This window comes from Triticum aestivum, chromosome 3B (assembly GCF_018294505.1).
Source record: "Triticum aestivum cultivar Chinese Spring chromosome 3B, IWGSC CS RefSeq v2.1, whole genome shotgun sequence".
In the NCBI taxonomy this organism is placed as follows: domain Eukaryota; kingdom Viridiplantae; phylum Streptophyta; class Magnoliopsida; order Poales; family Poaceae; genus Triticum; species Triticum aestivum.
This window is the reverse complement of record NC_057801.1, coordinates 820,205,028-820,221,755: the sequence shown is the minus strand read 5'-3', so window position 1 is coordinate 820,221,755 and position 16,728 is coordinate 820,205,028. Positions and strand designations below refer to the sequence as shown.

Here is a 16,728-nt window from a genome sequence, read left to right as displayed (position 1 = left end):
AAATATACAACACTTTGCAAGGTCACCAATCTCTCTGAATTATAAGTACTCGTATGTATTTTAATTTTTTTAACGCGTATGTATTTTAATTTGTTACATCTTTAATTCATGTTTTCCAAATTATATGGGTATTACAGGAAAATTGGATTGCCATGGCTTGCATATTTTCCTTAATATCGTCCATTTGGATTATTTCCGGACCATACAAGATGAGTAAAACAAACGAGTAAAAGCTTCACAACATGGAACACTTCATTTTGCTAAGCATTTTTACCGTCAAATATTTTAAATTGTTGAGTGTATTTCATTTTTATATATATCCACCAGTGTATAGTACACATATGGACACCGGGACATTTTTGTTCTGGGTCCGCCCCTGCATGGAACGTCCGATGCAGATGGCGGATTAACCATTCAATGTCGAGTTAATGGTGCCTCACTTTGCACATGATCTGTTGCTTGCACTTGGAAATACTAATAAAAATCAGCCCAGGGATCTACTATTTGTAGTGACCGCTCACAATATTTTTGTTCCAGAAAGTCCTCTATTTCCAGTGCCAGCTAACCAACTCGTCCTTTTCCATGAGCTACAGCCGAGTTTGCGCTTCTTCCAGTGATTATATCTCCTCGTGCTCTAAAAAAGGCAAACTCTGTGAATACTGGGTTTGGTTCCTCCTCATGTTCCATGTCTATTGCAAGCACTGCTATTTTGTACCTATTTACATGATGGAATTGTGGTGAATTGTTTGCTTGTGACACAGTTACCAATTGAGATGTAATATGGGTAAAAAAATACCTTGGTCATGGTTCTGGATTGGAACATGTAGGACATTTCAATGCACCATTTTCAGCTTCTTCCAGCAAACTTTGCATCCCATATATCACCAGTCATAGGTCAATTTACCACAGCGATTTCAATCGTGAGTTTGTAGTATCAGTTCTGTAGAAGGGTCAAAACATATGTTGAGGTTAATACTTAAAAGCATGCATAGGTGCAACAATGGTAATAAGTACTTCTGTTAATACCATGGTGTCAGTAGGTTCTAAACTGGTCATGTTTTTATTAGTTGTTTCAGTTGGTTCCTGTCACCCTGCCCTGCATTTCGTAACTCGATTTGATGAGGCATACCCCTAACCTTGTGCAATTGTAATATACGGCAATCGGTTAATGGATGTGGCAGAATGAAAATAGATGCCAAGGGATTTTAAGTGAAATCAATGTTTTAATACCCTAATTATTCCATCGAACAGAAAAATAACTAGAGACAACACCTAATGACCAAGTATTTGCAAGGATCCATATTTGAGGAAGGAAGACAAATCACAAACAGTATGATTATATCTATATTTTGATCACAATGCAAATATAATTCATCAAGTAAAACTGTAATCAATGTAGATCAGCGCATAAGCGTTGAACTGAGATGCGAAGACAGGAACTGAGCTTCAAAGGTCACAGAAAAGATCATTTGGCTTTTGAAGAATCACAAGACTATAATTGGTGAGTGGTGACAATTAGATTTATCCATCTATCTAAATATTATGCCCTGTAAACATTACTGAATAATGCTTACCATCGACTGGATGTGCCAGTAAGTTGTAGCCCAGGACAGGAGCTTCCTTTTGGAGCATAGCAATATCTCCAGAACTGATTAGAGGACATGGTAAAGCATGTTTCTTCATCACCCTTTGGTAAAATTCTCACCTTTCATCATAAATGAGATCTGTTTATCATAATAAAAATCTCAAATTTATGTAAGAAAGAGAACTCATCATCATTCGATAAACTGCTCACCATTACAATATATCTTTCTAGACCTAACACTACATATTGTGATCAAGATAAACCAAATAAAGAGACTACATAACTAATTACCACGACATGTAGTTTATGACTAAAATTCCTTAAGAAATTTAGCCTGGCTGTGGAGTTGCTTTTGATCTGTTTAAGGAACAGTCCGTTGTTTTTGGAAGACCACAAATCTGGGAAAATAACATCGCAATCTATCCAGACCGAATTGGAAGGAAAATAAACCTTCGTCTGTTCTGACATTTCACCAAATAGTTGGTCGTCACTGGAATCATTGATGTTCGCAGCGGCAAGCGGCTGTGCCTAAAAGGGTGGGCGTAGGGGAGCTTCTACATCTAGAGCTCCACAGCCTAGACAGGTTGAAATGGCAAGGCAAAGTAAAATCAGAGTCAAGAGATTTATATGAATAAACCTGATATTACAAAGTAATGACGCACTCCATATTTTACACCAATAAATTAAAATTTATGAAAAAATCAGTTTGGGGCAATTTGGTTCCACATTCATGAAATGATGCCACTGTACTTTATATGTCCAGAATATGGGAATAAATTTGTGTATACAATGGCAGTGACCTTTTACAATTGTTCCAAGCATTGTGCTGCAGGGCATAGCCATGTAGCTTCAGCAGGCAACACCAGAAAGTCCACCAAGTAAAACAATACACAAAATCATTCATATGATGTGCCACAATGCTAGACAAGGTTTTCACTTTCAGTTTCAGAGAAACATTCAGCACCAACTGAAATTCAATGAGTTCCAGTTATATCGGTTTGCATTTGCCAAAAGGCCAAAATATTCACTTGAATTCAATTAAACAATGTTTTGAAATTATTTTTGAAATATTTGAATTCATGTGTACTACTGAAATGGCTGAAATATTCCGGCCAAAAGGTAAATATTTCAATGACTGCTGAAATTAATGAAATTCAGTGAATTTCATTGAAATCTCACTGAAAGTGAAAACCATGGTGCCAGATCCCTTAAACATTAAACATATGCGCAAAGAGTAGGGTTGGAATGCGTTTTTTCCTGTATACTTATACACGAACTTACCATTGAAGAAGGAATGCTAAAAGCAAGTGTATTTTGTCTCCTTATGCACACGAAATATATCCGCAAATTAAAATGATCATAAGATCTACATATATCATTTTATGTTAATTGCAACTTTGGTAGATTTTGTTAAGAACACTGAGCAATAACAATTTTAGAAAAAGTACGCATTTTTCAAATAGAATACCGAGGCTTTTGCGATGTCAACTGCAAAAGCGAGCCATTAGTACATTGATACAGCTAATGGGAAATACCTGAGATGTATGCAAATCAAAGCAGGCTACCTTCTTGCCTTTTCCAGGCTTCAGTTTACCTCTTTCTTTGTTCCAAGCTTCCACTGTAGCACGCTGCATTCATGGAGGTGTATAGCACAGTAAGGAGTATCAACAAAAAATCAGTTTAGTTCATCTAGTCCATATCATAGATATTACATTCATCTGATGAGGATAGGTAAACTGAATCATCTTACAGAAAATGTATGCTAAGACATTATTTGCGTCCCAGTTTCTGTTCCCTACAATTTTTTGCAATTAAATGTAGGTACAGTATACAAATAGGAATATGACTGGGTGGTATCAATTACAGATATTGCAATGTACAGTACGGAATGATTTAGTAAGTATCACGGATATTTTCTGACAAAAAACTTAGCAATTAAATTGCACACATAAGGCTAAGAGACACACTTGAAACTAAATTATATGTACAAAAAAATCAAAGATCATAGACAATGGAAACACACTCAATTTGATTTCTCACCCCACGCATTAACACAAACAATTAACATGCAGGCGGTGCACAGAAGAGGAAGGAAGAGGATCTGGAGTAGTTCACCAGGCAAATTTGTGGCCGACGTCGGCGCGGAGGCCAATCTCCGCTGTGCCAAATCCATCCTGCTGCTGCTGCAGAAGGAGAAGAGATCATCCATGAACAATAGGTTAAGCCTAAAAGTAGCAGATTCCTAGCTAAACCTAGATCATCATGACCATGAATGAAACAGAGAACAAGAGAGACCTTCCATGGCATTGTCCCTGCATCTATCAAGGTGGTGAGCCGCAGCTGTGTGGGGATGGGAAGAAAAGTAGTTGGATCCAATGAAATCCAAGAGAGGAGAGCTGACCTTTAAGAGAACAACTCTCATGATGTCGTGGATATAATCCTGACAATGTTAGGGGGGTAGGAATGTACAGTCGGGCGTATCATCAAATTTCAAGTGAAAGTCCGAGGCATCTGGGATCATCAAATTTCAAGTCACAGTCCCAGGAATCTGGGCTTGATCGGATCAAGCATTACCAGTCAATATCCTTCGGAAGAACACCTGTCGGAAGTCCTTCTGTGAGGAATATTCAGCTCCCCAAGGGAATCTGAGTCGTGCCATGGAGGATATCGCGAGTGCCCCTTGCTCTTTAAGCAGAACAGGTCCACAACGGTTTCCTTCAAGTGGCGGGCACTCGGATAGCAGGGGCGGACCCAGAACAAAAATGTCCCGGTGTCCATATGTGTACTATACACTGGTGGATATATATAAAAATGAAATACACTCAACAATTTAAAATATTTGACGGTAAAAATGCTTAGCAAAATGAAGTGTTCCATGTTGTGAAGCTTTTACTCGTTTGTTTTACTCATCTTGTATGGTCCGGAAATAATCCAAATGGACGATATTATGGAAAATATGCAAGCCATGGCAATCCAATTTTCCTGTAATACCCATATAATTTGGAAAACATGAATTAAAGATGTAACAAATTAAAATACATACGCGTTAAAAAAATTAAAATACATACGAGTACTTATAATTCAGAGAGATTGGTGACCTTGCAAAGTGTTGTATATTTGCGAACCAACCTATAGGGTTAAAATCCTGTGCTCGCATAGGGTTGGATAGTTCGAATGACGGTGGTATCCCAGCCTATAGGGTTAAAATCCTGTGCTTGCATTTATTTTTGAATTTATTTCAGAATTTCTGGTCATGCGCGTTCGGTGTGAGGATACATTCTCGTCGACTACAAGATATCTTAGGTGACTTCGTCAATGTCAAGATGATATACCGGCTTAGTCTTTCGAAGGTGCTCGTGTGTGCGTGTATATTAATAGTGATGAGTGCATGCGTGTATATATGAACGCATGTGTATGTACTTTGTTAAAAAAATGTCGTATATTTTCCTTTGAATTACCCACCGATCTGCATGTGGGTGAGACAGTCTCGAGGATTCTAGCGTGAGGAGATGAACAGACTAACACGAACAGGCGCACGTACAGAGGATCGGTCCAATTGATCAATAATAACGGCAAACTAGCCAAATGGGCTGCTACCAGGCCCTCACTAGCCAAATAGGCCACGCCGGTGCTTCGTCGCTCGCTCGCTTTCAGTCTCACGATTCAGCCGGTGTCCATGTCGGTGTCCTAGCCGTAACATGCGGATCATATACAAGGGCGAGTCAAATTTAGCCGGTGTCCAGTGACACCGGGTGGTTCAACGTGGGTCCGCCCCTGTCGGATAGCCATCATGCTTCGGACACAGATAGTTCGACCCGGGACAGTCCCTGCTGGTCGATTTGATTTGTGATTCTTAGCCGACCAAAAAGCAAGTCATCAACCGACTGGAAGGCGAGTCGTCAGCCAGCTGGAAGGTGAGTTGTCAGCAGTCATCATTGCAGATCTTCATGAATCATCACATCAAGATCTTTTGCTTTTCTGACAAGCTTCTATCTGACTAGTCGCGCAGGAAGACGGTTCCGCGAGCCATCGGACAGAATACCCAAGTGACGCTTCGCGGTGTAGTTGGTTTTAAATGTTGGCCGTCTGGACTCCCGTGTTGAATTGATGCCACGGCCCCTTTTTGACGTGTGTCGTGCAGACTTCTCACGGCGGTTTCGCCTCACACTCGGGTATAAATACCCAGCCATACGTGGGAGGGTTTGTGCACGTCCCCCACATCTTCCACAGCCACCGGAGCAGTTTCGTATCCCTTCCTCTTCCTCCCCTCGAGGCCTCGGATCGCATGTCTTCCTCAACCCGCAAGCTCGAGAAGGCCAAGGCTGCCAGCGGTGCATCGTCTACCGCGGGCGGAGAGCTCTCTGCGGCCGCCGCCGCTGAGGACAAGGAGCGCGAGAACTGGCTCCCGTCGATAGTGACGGAGGGCATCCTCCGCGCGTACGAGCAGGACCATCAGCTGCCGAAAGACGCCTGACGGGTGCCGGACTCCCACGAGCGGGAGCCGGCTCCCCGCGGGAATGAGTCGGCGATCCTCACATCAGGGATTGGGCCTCCTGATCCACCCCTTCTTCCGGCAGATGCCGGATTTTTTCCATGTGCGGCTCCACCATCTCCCACCGAACACGGTCGCCCACCTCTCCAGCTTTGTGACCTTGACCGAGGCCTTCCTTGGCATTTCGCTAGATTGGGCCCTGTTGAAGCATTTTTTTTTCTATGTGAAGCTGCAGACGATGCCGAAGGACGTCTACGACACATGCAAGGCACCCGGTATCCAGGCCAAGCGCATGTCGAGCTACTTCGAGATGAAGTGCCCTGACTCACTGAAGGGGTGGACCTCTACGTGGTTCTACTTTGAGGAGCTGTCGACTCCAATCTGTGATGTGGCCCTGCCCCCGTACTCCTCCACCCCCGTCGTGTGGCACCCCTTCCGGGGGTTGAAGCCCACTCGAGGGAAGGCGAAGCAAGCCACAGTATTAGCGAAGCAGGTGGCCGTGCTGTCGGCTACCGGCCTATCCGGCCAAGACATCATGGCTGCGTGGGTCAGCCAGCGAATCCAGCCTCTCAAGGCCCATGGTCGTGGGATGTGGTACTACACAGGGGGTCGGGACCCCAGCGTGCCTCGGCGCTCCGACTGGAGGACACCACCTTTGAGGCTTGGATGAGGCGGATCACTAGAACCCAGGGCCCAATTAGCCGGGACGGCCCCGTCAAGCCCCTCGGAGTCGGGTAGCTCCCCCTGCAGTAAGTTCTTGCACTTGACTTCATTCCTGTCGTTTTAGTTCGATCCGTGTGCGATGTTGTTTCTCTTATGCCTCAGTCAGAAAATGCAGGGGATGGCTTTTCTTCTCAAGACGAGTCCTCCGACGGCGAGAGAGGGCGACGTCCCACTCGGCGCTCCAGGGCCCGTCCGCCGCCGACCCCGAGGAGAGGACCGACCCGAAGGTGGAGGAGGTTGCTCCTTTCCCCTCCCCTGCATGCTCTCGAAGCAAGCGGCAACGGGAGGACGTCGCTCGCACAGAGGCGGAGCAATTGTCCAAGCGCCCCCGCCAAGCCTCCGTCGCCAAGGATCCCGAGACCCTGCTCAGCCTGACCTCACGAAGTAGCAGTATACCCAAGTCCGACTAGTGAGTAGTTGATAGTTCTTTGTATTGTCGAATTTTGATGAAGTCCTGACAGTTATCCTCCTCCTGGATTGCAGCAAGCAGAGGAAAAGGTTTGGCAATTCTGTTAGTAAGACACCACCTTCCGCTCAGCCGGCTCCATTGGCTGAGCCGACCATGCGGGCCGCTCCCCCGGCCTCCCAGGTTGTCGACATTTTCACGCCTAGGGGTGCCGATGACATGAGATAAGGAGATGAGATCCTCTCCCAGCCCATGGACGTGGACGTTGTCCCGTCTGTGAAGAGAGAGAACCCTAGGCAGCTTCGGTTGCCCCCGCTGAAGATGTTGAAGTAGTACATGAAGTTCGCCTGCTGACACGCCGCCGAGTGTCGTCCACTCGACATTGAACCAGACTGTTGCCCTCGCCTCGACTCGAGCTGCCCCTATCGAGCTCGCCGCCTGTACCGTCGTCTCCCAGAGGGGCTTGGTACCAGCTCTAGCACAGCCCCGTCAACTATCGTTGACATGGACAGCGCTGACAGGGCGATCAACAGTGTCTGCCTGCCTAACGGTGTCAGGGTTGAATAAGCTGGAGGAGCTGACGTGCAAGAACCTCTCCGATGCCCTGGCCCTCGCGGACCTGGGCAAGGTCATCTGTGAGAATGTTGAGGTGTATCCACTCGCCAATAAAATTTCTTCGGGCGGAGCAAGTTTTTTTCAGTCGGTGTCGGGGGCATGCTTAATGCACCCGTGGGTGAAGCCCCCAGGCCCCAGCCGACTGCTGGCAGTCGGTCGGGGTCTTTGGAAGTACCTTTTGCCAGATGTAGATATAGCCATCCTTGAACTTCATGGACTTGGCTCCCTAGGTCAGAACCCGTAAGTTGTTCATTCATCGTCGGGTGCATGATCAGTGCGACCGGTGGCCATAGCCCCCAATGCTTGAGCTGACTACTGGCAGTCGGGTTGAGTCTTAGAGTCTTCTCATCATCGAATGCATGATTAGTGCGACCGGTGGCCGTCGAGCCGATTGTTGGCAATCAGGTCAAGTCTTAAGATTATTTTCATCACCGGGTGCACGATCAATGCGACCGATGGGAGTAGCCCCCAAGGCTGAAGCCCACTGCTAACAGTTGGGTTGAGTCTTTACTCTTTAAGAAATGCTAATGTGCTTGTTGACAGGCTAACCAGATGAGATCATGTTTTCTCTGCAGGCACTTGCCAGGTACAGTGGCAAGTATGCGACACTCAAGAACGAGAGGGAGTTGTGTCTGAAGCTCGCGGATGAGGCGAAGCAGCTGGGTGAACGCCGAACGGCGACGGACAGATAGGAAGGAGGTAATGCACTCAATTGTGAATTCCCTTTTGCTCCGGATCTTTATACCGACTGGTCGCTTCTGCAGCTGCCTTGGTTGATGAAAACCAGCGGTTAAGGACCCGACTGACGGGCACTATGTCTACCGCCTCTGCAGTCATGACGCTGGAGAATTACAAGGACTTAGACGAGACCCTCTGGGAGGCCAAGAAGTCGGTGGCGATCGCCCGGAACCAGGAAAAGGTTGTCGAGGACCTCATGAGGGAGAACAAGCTTCTCTAGGAGATCAACGACCGAGTCCAAGGCAACTTTGACGACCTAGTCCGGGAGCGCTCCAATCTAAATGCAGAGCATTAGTCAGCTATGACCCAGCTGGGGGAAAGCAAGTTGCCTTCAGGTTGGGCCTCACCGGTCATCTGCACTTCTCCAATTGACGTTCGTCTAGTGAGTCTTTTCTCTCGGAAGAGAAGAACTTTTGTCAGATTTTCTTTTCTCTCGGAAGAGAAGAACTTTTATCAACTCTATTAACTTAGTCGTTATATGTGGGTGTTCTTTTTTGCAAAGTTTCCCCGGATGTGAGGGCCAAGAATGCCCGAGTGGCCGACGCCTGGTCCACTGTCGTCAATCCAAGACAATTAGACAGGAGTTTGGCCATGCTCAAGGATCAGATGGCGCAAACCATCAGTCCGCTTTAGCGGTTGACGTCAGCTGCACGGGGGGTTTGCACATCCCTGTGGCTGGACGCACTCGCTCGAGTTGGTGTCCACAGCCTGTCCACTCAATTGCTCCAAGCCCCTAAACGCATTATGCAATGGACGGAGTCGTCTGCCAAGGCCGGAGCCTTAACAACACTGACTCTTGTGCAAGGGCACTTTCCGACTGCTGAGGGCCTCTCCAACATCAAGAAGGGCATCCCCATCGATGAGCAAGGCAAAGATTGAAGGAAGTATGCCCTAGAGGCAATAATAAAGTTATTATTTATTTCCTTATTTCATGATAAATGTTTATTATTCATGCTAGAATTGTATTAACCAGAAACATGATACATGTGTGAATACATAGACAAACAGAGTATCACTAGTATGCCTCTACTTGACTAGCTCGTTCATCAAAGATGGTTATGTTTCCTAGCCATAGACATGAGTTGTCATTTGATTAACGGGATCACATCATTAGAGAATGATGTGATTGACTTGACCCATCCGTTAGCTTAGCACGATGATCGTTTAGTTTGTTGCTATTGCTTTCTTCATGACTTATACATGTTCCTATGACTATGAGATTATGCAACTCCCGTTTGCCGGAGGAACACTTTGTGTGCTACCAAACGTCACAACGTAACTGGGTGATTATAAAGGAGCTCTACAGGTGTCTCCAAAGGTACATGTTGGGTTGGCATATTTCGAGATTAGGATTTGTCACTCCGATTGTCGGAGAGGTATCTCTGGGCCCTCTCGGTAATGCACATCACATAAGCCTTGCAAGCATTGCAACTAATGAGTTAGTTGTGAGATGATGTATTACGGAACGAGTAAAGAGACTTGCCGGTAACGAGATTGAACTAGGAATTGAGATACCGACGATCGAATCTCGGGCAAATAACATACCGATGACAAAGGGAACAACGTATGTTGTTATGCGGTCTGACCGATAAAGATCTTCGTAGAATATGTAGGAGCCAATATGGGCATCCAGGTCCCGCTATTGGTTATTAACCAGAGAGGTGTCTCGGTCATGTCTACATAGTTCTCGAACCCGTAGGGTCCGCACGCTTAACGTTCGTTGACGATATAGTACTATGAGTTATGTATGTTGGTGACCGAATGTTGTTCGGAGTTTTGGATGAGATCACGGATATGACGAGGAACTCCGGAATGGTCCGGAAGTAAAGATTGATATGTGGATAGTAGTGCTTGATCTCCGGAAAGGTTCTAGAATCCATCGGAAGGGGTTCCGGATGTTTCCCGAAATGTTTGGGCACGAGAACACTTTATCTGGGCCAAAGGGGAAAGCCCACGAGGTTTTTGGAAAACGCAAAAGGAAGTTTTGCGGAGTCCAGGGGCCAGACGCCAGGGTCCCTGGCGTCTGGGTCCAGACGCCGGGAACCCTGACGTCTGGCCCTGGAGTCCGAGAAGGACTCTTGCCTTTCGGGTGAAACCAACTTTGTGGAGGCTTTTACTCCAAGTTTCGACCCCAAGGCTCAACATATAAATAGAGGGGCAGGGCTAGCACCAAAGACACATCAAGAAACACCAAGCCGAGTGCCGGCAACCCCGTCTCCTCTAGTTTATCCTCCGTCATAGTTTTCGTAGTGCTTAGGCGAAGCCCTGCAAAGATTGTTCTTCACCAACACCGACACCACGCCGTGGTGCTGCCGGAACTCATCTACTACTTCGCCCCTCTTGCTGGATCGAGAAGGCGAGGACGTCACCGAGCCGAATGTGTGCAGAACTCGGAGGTGACGTGCTTTCGGTACTTGGATCAGTCGGATCGTGAAGACGTTCGACTACATCAACCGCGTTGATATAACGCCTCCGCTTACAGTCTACGAGGGTACGTAGACAACACTCTCCCCTCTCGTTGCTATGCATCACCATGATCTTGCGTGTGCGTAGGAAATTTTTTGAAATTACTACGTTCCCCAACAAAGATGTGGACCTTAATGAGATCTTCCCAAGGTTCCACTACGCTGCCAACCGAGTGGTGTCCTTCGTTGATTTGGACGACTTCCTGGAGCCGACTAATGTTGACTATGAGCCTAAGGAGTGAGAAACAATTTAAAGTTGCCTCGGTATGCTGAGTGAAGATGTAAAACTTTAAGCCCAACCGATGGTGGTGAAGATACAGTCTTCACACTTTCTACCTTAAGTACTTTTGCTGCACTTGAAATATTTTTTCTGACTTTTTCCCCTTTGAATCTTTCGCAATAGGTCGTCGGGTCCTTTCGCTTTTTTTTTCTTGCCAACTAGGCAGACGGACGGCGGACTAGTCGGTGACAAGAGGTTGCCGCAGTCATCCGAGTTTCCTTTAATTTCTTTGCATAGAAAGGAGGGAAGGTCAAGGAGCAATCTTCCAAAGAGTTCTTTAGTGGCCTAATCCGGGCTTAGCGTAGCCCCCGAGTGTGGCGTAGCCCACGAGTGTAGTCAGCCCCCTAGTGTGGCGAAGCCACTCAATTTACTGCAACTTTATGCCAAGTTAGAACATTTGGAAAACATTCAAAGAATATTTATTGGAAATGGAAATTTTATATCTTCAAGTTGGACTCGAAACTGTTATCATGTTATCATACTACAAAGCAAAAAACAGGAAATGACGAGAGGAAAACTCATGTAGAATCGGCATAGGAGTGTTATGTTCCGAGTCGCCTTCGTCTCTTCGTGGTTGAGGATGTCATACAGTCGGAAAGTGCCATCTCTCAGCACTTGGGAGATTATGAAGGGTCCTTCCCAAGCGAAGCAAACTTGTGGGATTACTTTTGCCATAGTCGTAGGACTATGTTACGGGCTAGGATTCTAGGGCGAAGATTGTAGGGGAAGGAGGGAGCTGGGCGAGGGCTGGAGCGCGGCGGCCGGCGGCGAGGCACCGTCCTTGCGGCTGAGCGGCGGCGGCGCAGGAGAGAGACGGCTAGGGTTAGGGTTCCGGCTCCTCTGGGAGCCGGGCAATAGAATAGTCTTATTGCTTGATTCTCAAAATAGTCTTACAACTTGTATATATAACCATAATCTGAAAATAAACCTAAGATAACTTGGGCCTTAAGCCAGCCCAGTGGGCCTACGGCGGCCATAGACCTGGCCGGTCATAACATCTCTCCCCGCCTGCGCAAACAGCTCGTCCTCGAGCTGAAAGTCGGGGTAGTGCTGGTGGAACTCCTCGCGCTGCTCCCAAGTAGCGTCCTCCTCTGGTAGTCCAGCCCACCGAATCAACACGTACCAGGAGCCACGGCGCAGCTGGGCCTTGAGCGCCTTCTCTAGTGCAGGAAGGAGACGTCCGTCCGAGGCCGGCGGAAGGGCCGGCGGTGCCGCGGGTGGATCACCGCAGAATTGCTTTAGCAGCCCGACGTGGAAGACATCATGAATGCGCGCGCCGGCCGGAAGCTGAAGACGGTACGCCACTTTCCCAATGCGTTCCAAGATAGCAAAGGGACCGGCATAACGAGGACCGAGTTTCTTCCGTGCGCTGGGGTCCAATGACTGCGTAGAGCGGTGAAGTAAACGCAGCCATACCCAATCGCCTACCGCAAACTCCATCTCGCGATGGTGGCCATCATAATATCGTTTGGCCAGTTGCTGGGCCTGGAGAAGCCGTTGCTGGACCTCCGCGAGCATCTCATCACGGCTCCTCAAAAGCGCCCCGGCCGCCTCGGTCCGTGCCGAGGCCGCATCCACCGGCAGGATCGGCGGGGGCGGCCGACCATAAACCACCTCAAAGGGCGTAGCACGAAGGGCGGAGTGAAAAGAGGTGTTGTAGCAGTACTCCGCCCACGAGAGCCAGTCCACCCATGCACGAGGGCGATCACCTGTAACACAACGCAAATACATGGCAATCACCTTGTTAACGATCTCAGACTGGCCGTCTGTCTGAGGGTGGAAGGCAGTGCTCAGGCAGAGCTTCACGCCCGCCAGCCGGAAAAGGTCGCGCCACACATGGCCCGTGAAGACAGGATCCCGATCACTGACAATCGAAGAAGGAAACCCGTGGAGACGGACAATGCCATCGAAGAAGGCCCGTGCGACAGATGCTGCTGAATATGGATGGCCAAGGGCGATGAAATGAGCATACTTGGAGAAGCGGTCGACCATTGTGAGAATGACGGATTTGCCGCCCACCTTGGGAAGGCCCTCAATGAGATCCATGGAGATGTCTGCCCAAACCTGAGATGGAACCTCCAAGGGCTGAAGCATGCCAGCTGGCCTCAGTGTCTCCGTTTTGTTGCGCTGACACGTCACACAAGACCGTACCCAATCACGGACCAGGGCACGATCACCTGGAATGTAGAAGTCGGCGCGGAGACGATGGAGCGTCTTCTGCACGCCCTCATGGCCCGCCGAGTGAGCGAGACGCAGCACCTGCTGACGAAGATCGTCGTGTGCCGGGACGAAGATGCGGCGCCCATGGAGAAGCAGGCCATCGGCGAGGCGCCACGGCTCGTCCAGCTCGCCCGCCGTCAGCTGCTGCTGCAAGAGGAGGGCGTCGGCCGCGGTCGCGGTCGCGTGGCGGATGTCGGCGTAGAGGGCGAACGAGGGCCCGATGATGATGCAGAAGGCCGTCCCCTCCGCCACGCCGTCGTCCACATCGGCGTCACGCCGGGATAGGGCGTCGGCGACGGTGTTAAGGCGACCCGGTCGATACTCGACGGTGAAATCAAAGCCAAAGAGCTTACTGATCCACTGGTGCTGAGGGACCGTCGAGAGCCTTTGATCCAGCATGAACTTGAGGTTGTAGTGATCCGTGCGGATCCGGAAAGAACGACCCCAAAGATAGGGCCGCTAGTGTCGTACCGCCTGCACCAACCCAATAAGCTCACGCTCATACGCCGCCAACTTAAGATGGCGTGCAGCAAAGGGACGGCTGAAGAAGGCGAGGGGTCCATCGCCCTGATGCAGGACCGCACCAAACCCTGCACCGGAGGCGTCGCAGTCGACGGTGAAGGGAAGGTCGAAATCCGGCATCTGTAGTACGGGTCCCGTCGTAAGGGCCCCCTTGAGGGCCTCGAATGCTGAAGTGGCCTCCTCATCCCAAGAGAAGGCGTCGCGACGGAGAAGGCGCGTGAGTGGGGCCGCGATGAGGCCAAACTCCCGGATGAACTTCCGGTAGTACCCCGCAAGGCCAAGAAACCCGCGAAGAGCCCGCGGAGACTGCGGAAGCGGACACGCGGCGACGGCCGCCACCTTGTCGGCGTCCATAGCCACTCCCTCGGCCGAGATGACATGGCCGAGGTAAGCGACCGAAGGTGTCCCGAACGAAAGATGATGCGCCCGAAGCTCGTTGAAGACAATGGCCACATGCTGGAGGTGCTCTGCCCAAGAGGCGCTGTAGATAAGAATGTCATCAAAGAAAACGAGCACAAACCGACATAAGTAGGGCCGGAGGACATCATTCATCAAGGCCTGGAATGTCGCTGGGGCGTTGGAGAGGCCAAAGGGCATCACCAAAAACTCGAAGTGGCCGTGATGAGTCCGGAACGCCGTCTTGGCGATGTCGTCGGGATGCATGCGCACCTGATGATACCCCGACCGGAGATCCAGCTTGGTGAAGAAGCGCGCCCCATGTAGCTCATCCAAGAGTTCATCGACAACCGGGATAGGAAATTTATCCTTAAGGGTGAGAGCGTTAAGGGCACTGTAGTCGATGCAGAAACGCCAGGTGCCGTCCGACTTGCGAACGAGGAGGACCGGTGCCGTAAAGGGTGAAGTCGATATTCGGATAATGCCCGCGGCAAGCATGAGTGCGCACTGCCGCTCCAACTCGTCCTTCTGCAACTGCGGGTACCGGTAGGGCCGTACTGCCACCGGAGCTGTGCCTGGCAGGAGATGAATACGGTGGTCGTAGATCCGAGCCGGCGGAAGGCCCCGGGGTTCCTCAAAAAGATCCGCGTGCTGTTGTAGGAGGTGATCCAGCAGGGGATGCTCGGCCTCCGTGGTAGCCGCGACGAGCTGGAGTGGGGGTGACGCCGGGGCGCCTCCGACGCCCTCCCACCGGATGCGGCGGCCCATGCGCCAGAAGGTCATCGTCAGGGCGTCGAAGTCCCAAAGGATGGGACCGAGAGTCCGCAAAAAGTCGACGCTGAGGATGAAGTCGAAGCAGCCCAAGTCGATGCCGGCACACGTGATGGTGAAGTGCTCGTTGCCGATAGTAATGGGAACGTCCCGGGCGAGCCCATGGCATCGGAGGCGGTCGCCATTAGCGACGGTGACCCGCAGCTGCTCCCCTCCCGACGGCTGTAGAGCAAGGCGCCGCATAGTAGCCTCCGGTAGAAAGTTATGTGTAGAGCCTGTGTCCAAGAGAGCCACCAGAGTCTCGCCGTGGATTGTGACCGGGATAAGCATAGTCCGCTCATTGCGGATGCCGGCCAATGCATGGAGGGAGACGACCAGGGCCGTAGCCGGCGCGGGCACGGGTGCCGGCGCGACCTCGACAGCGGCTGGGTCGCCGAGTCCATCGTCGGTGGTAGCGTCCTCTGTCTCGTCGACTGTCTCCAAGTAGAAGAGGCGCGGGCAGACATGGCCCGGAGCATAGGGCGCATCGCAGTTAAAGCACAGCCCCAGGCGGCGGCGCTCGAGCTGCTCGGCCTGCGAGAGGCGCCGGAAGGGCCGCGTCGCGGCCGGAGTGGCTGCTGGTGCGGCGGCTGAAGGAGCTGGCGTGGCCGGCGGTGGGCGTGGAGGCACGCGGCTCCCCCGAGGTGGTGCGGGCCGTGTTAAGGCCTGGGCGCGCTGCTCGAACGCCCGAGCGTAGTACATGGCCGTCTGCAGGTCCTGGGGTCCCTTCATCTCGACGTCCACGCGGATGTGGTCATGAAGGCCCCCGACGAAGAGCTCAGCCCGCTGTAGTGCCGTCACCCCCGGCGCGTGACACGCCAGAGCCTAGAAGCGGTCGGCGAAATCCTGGACCGTGGAGGTGAAGGGTAGGCGGCCCAGCTCGGACAAGCGGCTGCCGCGCCGCGGTGGTCCGAAGCGAAGGAGACACAGCTCGCGGAAGCGATCCCAGGGGGGCATGCCGCCCTCGTCCTGCTCGAGGGCGTAGTACCATGTCTGGGCGACACCCCGGAGGTGGTATGACGCGAGCCAAGTGCGCTCGGACGCCGGTGTGCGCTACCCCCGGAAGAACTGATCACACTGGTTTAACCAGTTAAGAGGGTCCTCCGAGCCATCATACGTGGCAAAGTCGATCCGGGCGAAGCGAGGTGGTGTCGGTGTTGATGCGCCAGCGCCCACCGGTTCGCCGATGCGAAGAGCCGAGGACGGCGCGCCGAACTGTAGGGTGGGCACCGACGGGTCTCCGGCTTCCGTGTAGACTGGCGGTGGCGACGTTCCGGTGAGCCAGGCCGGAATCGGAGAGGGCGACGGTGGAAATCGCACCTGCTGGATCGGAAGCCCCCCAGAAGGGCCCTGACTCAGGCCGGCGCTAGGTGGTGGGGACGGCGTGGGGGCCGGCGCAGCCGGCGCGGAGGGGGCCGGGGCAGGCCAGACCGGCCACGGGTTGGAGGCGGGCGCGGCCGATGCCGCGGGCGCTGG

At 50.9% G+C, this 16,728-nt stretch overlaps 1 long non-coding RNA gene across 1 annotated transcript; it reads right to left on the bottom strand.

The window, feature by feature from the left end:
- Window positions 1-283: 283 nt before the first annotated feature.
- LOC123072647 (uncharacterized) lies at window positions 284-1,868 on the bottom strand. Its single transcript, XR_006435297.1, has 3 exons — window positions 1,575-1,868; window positions 797-940; window positions 284-715 (listed from the first exon to the last, which is right to left on the bottom strand). It is a non-coding gene; the product is annotated as an uncharacterized lncRNA (long non-coding RNA).
- Window positions 1,869-16,728: the final 14,860 nt, after the last annotated feature.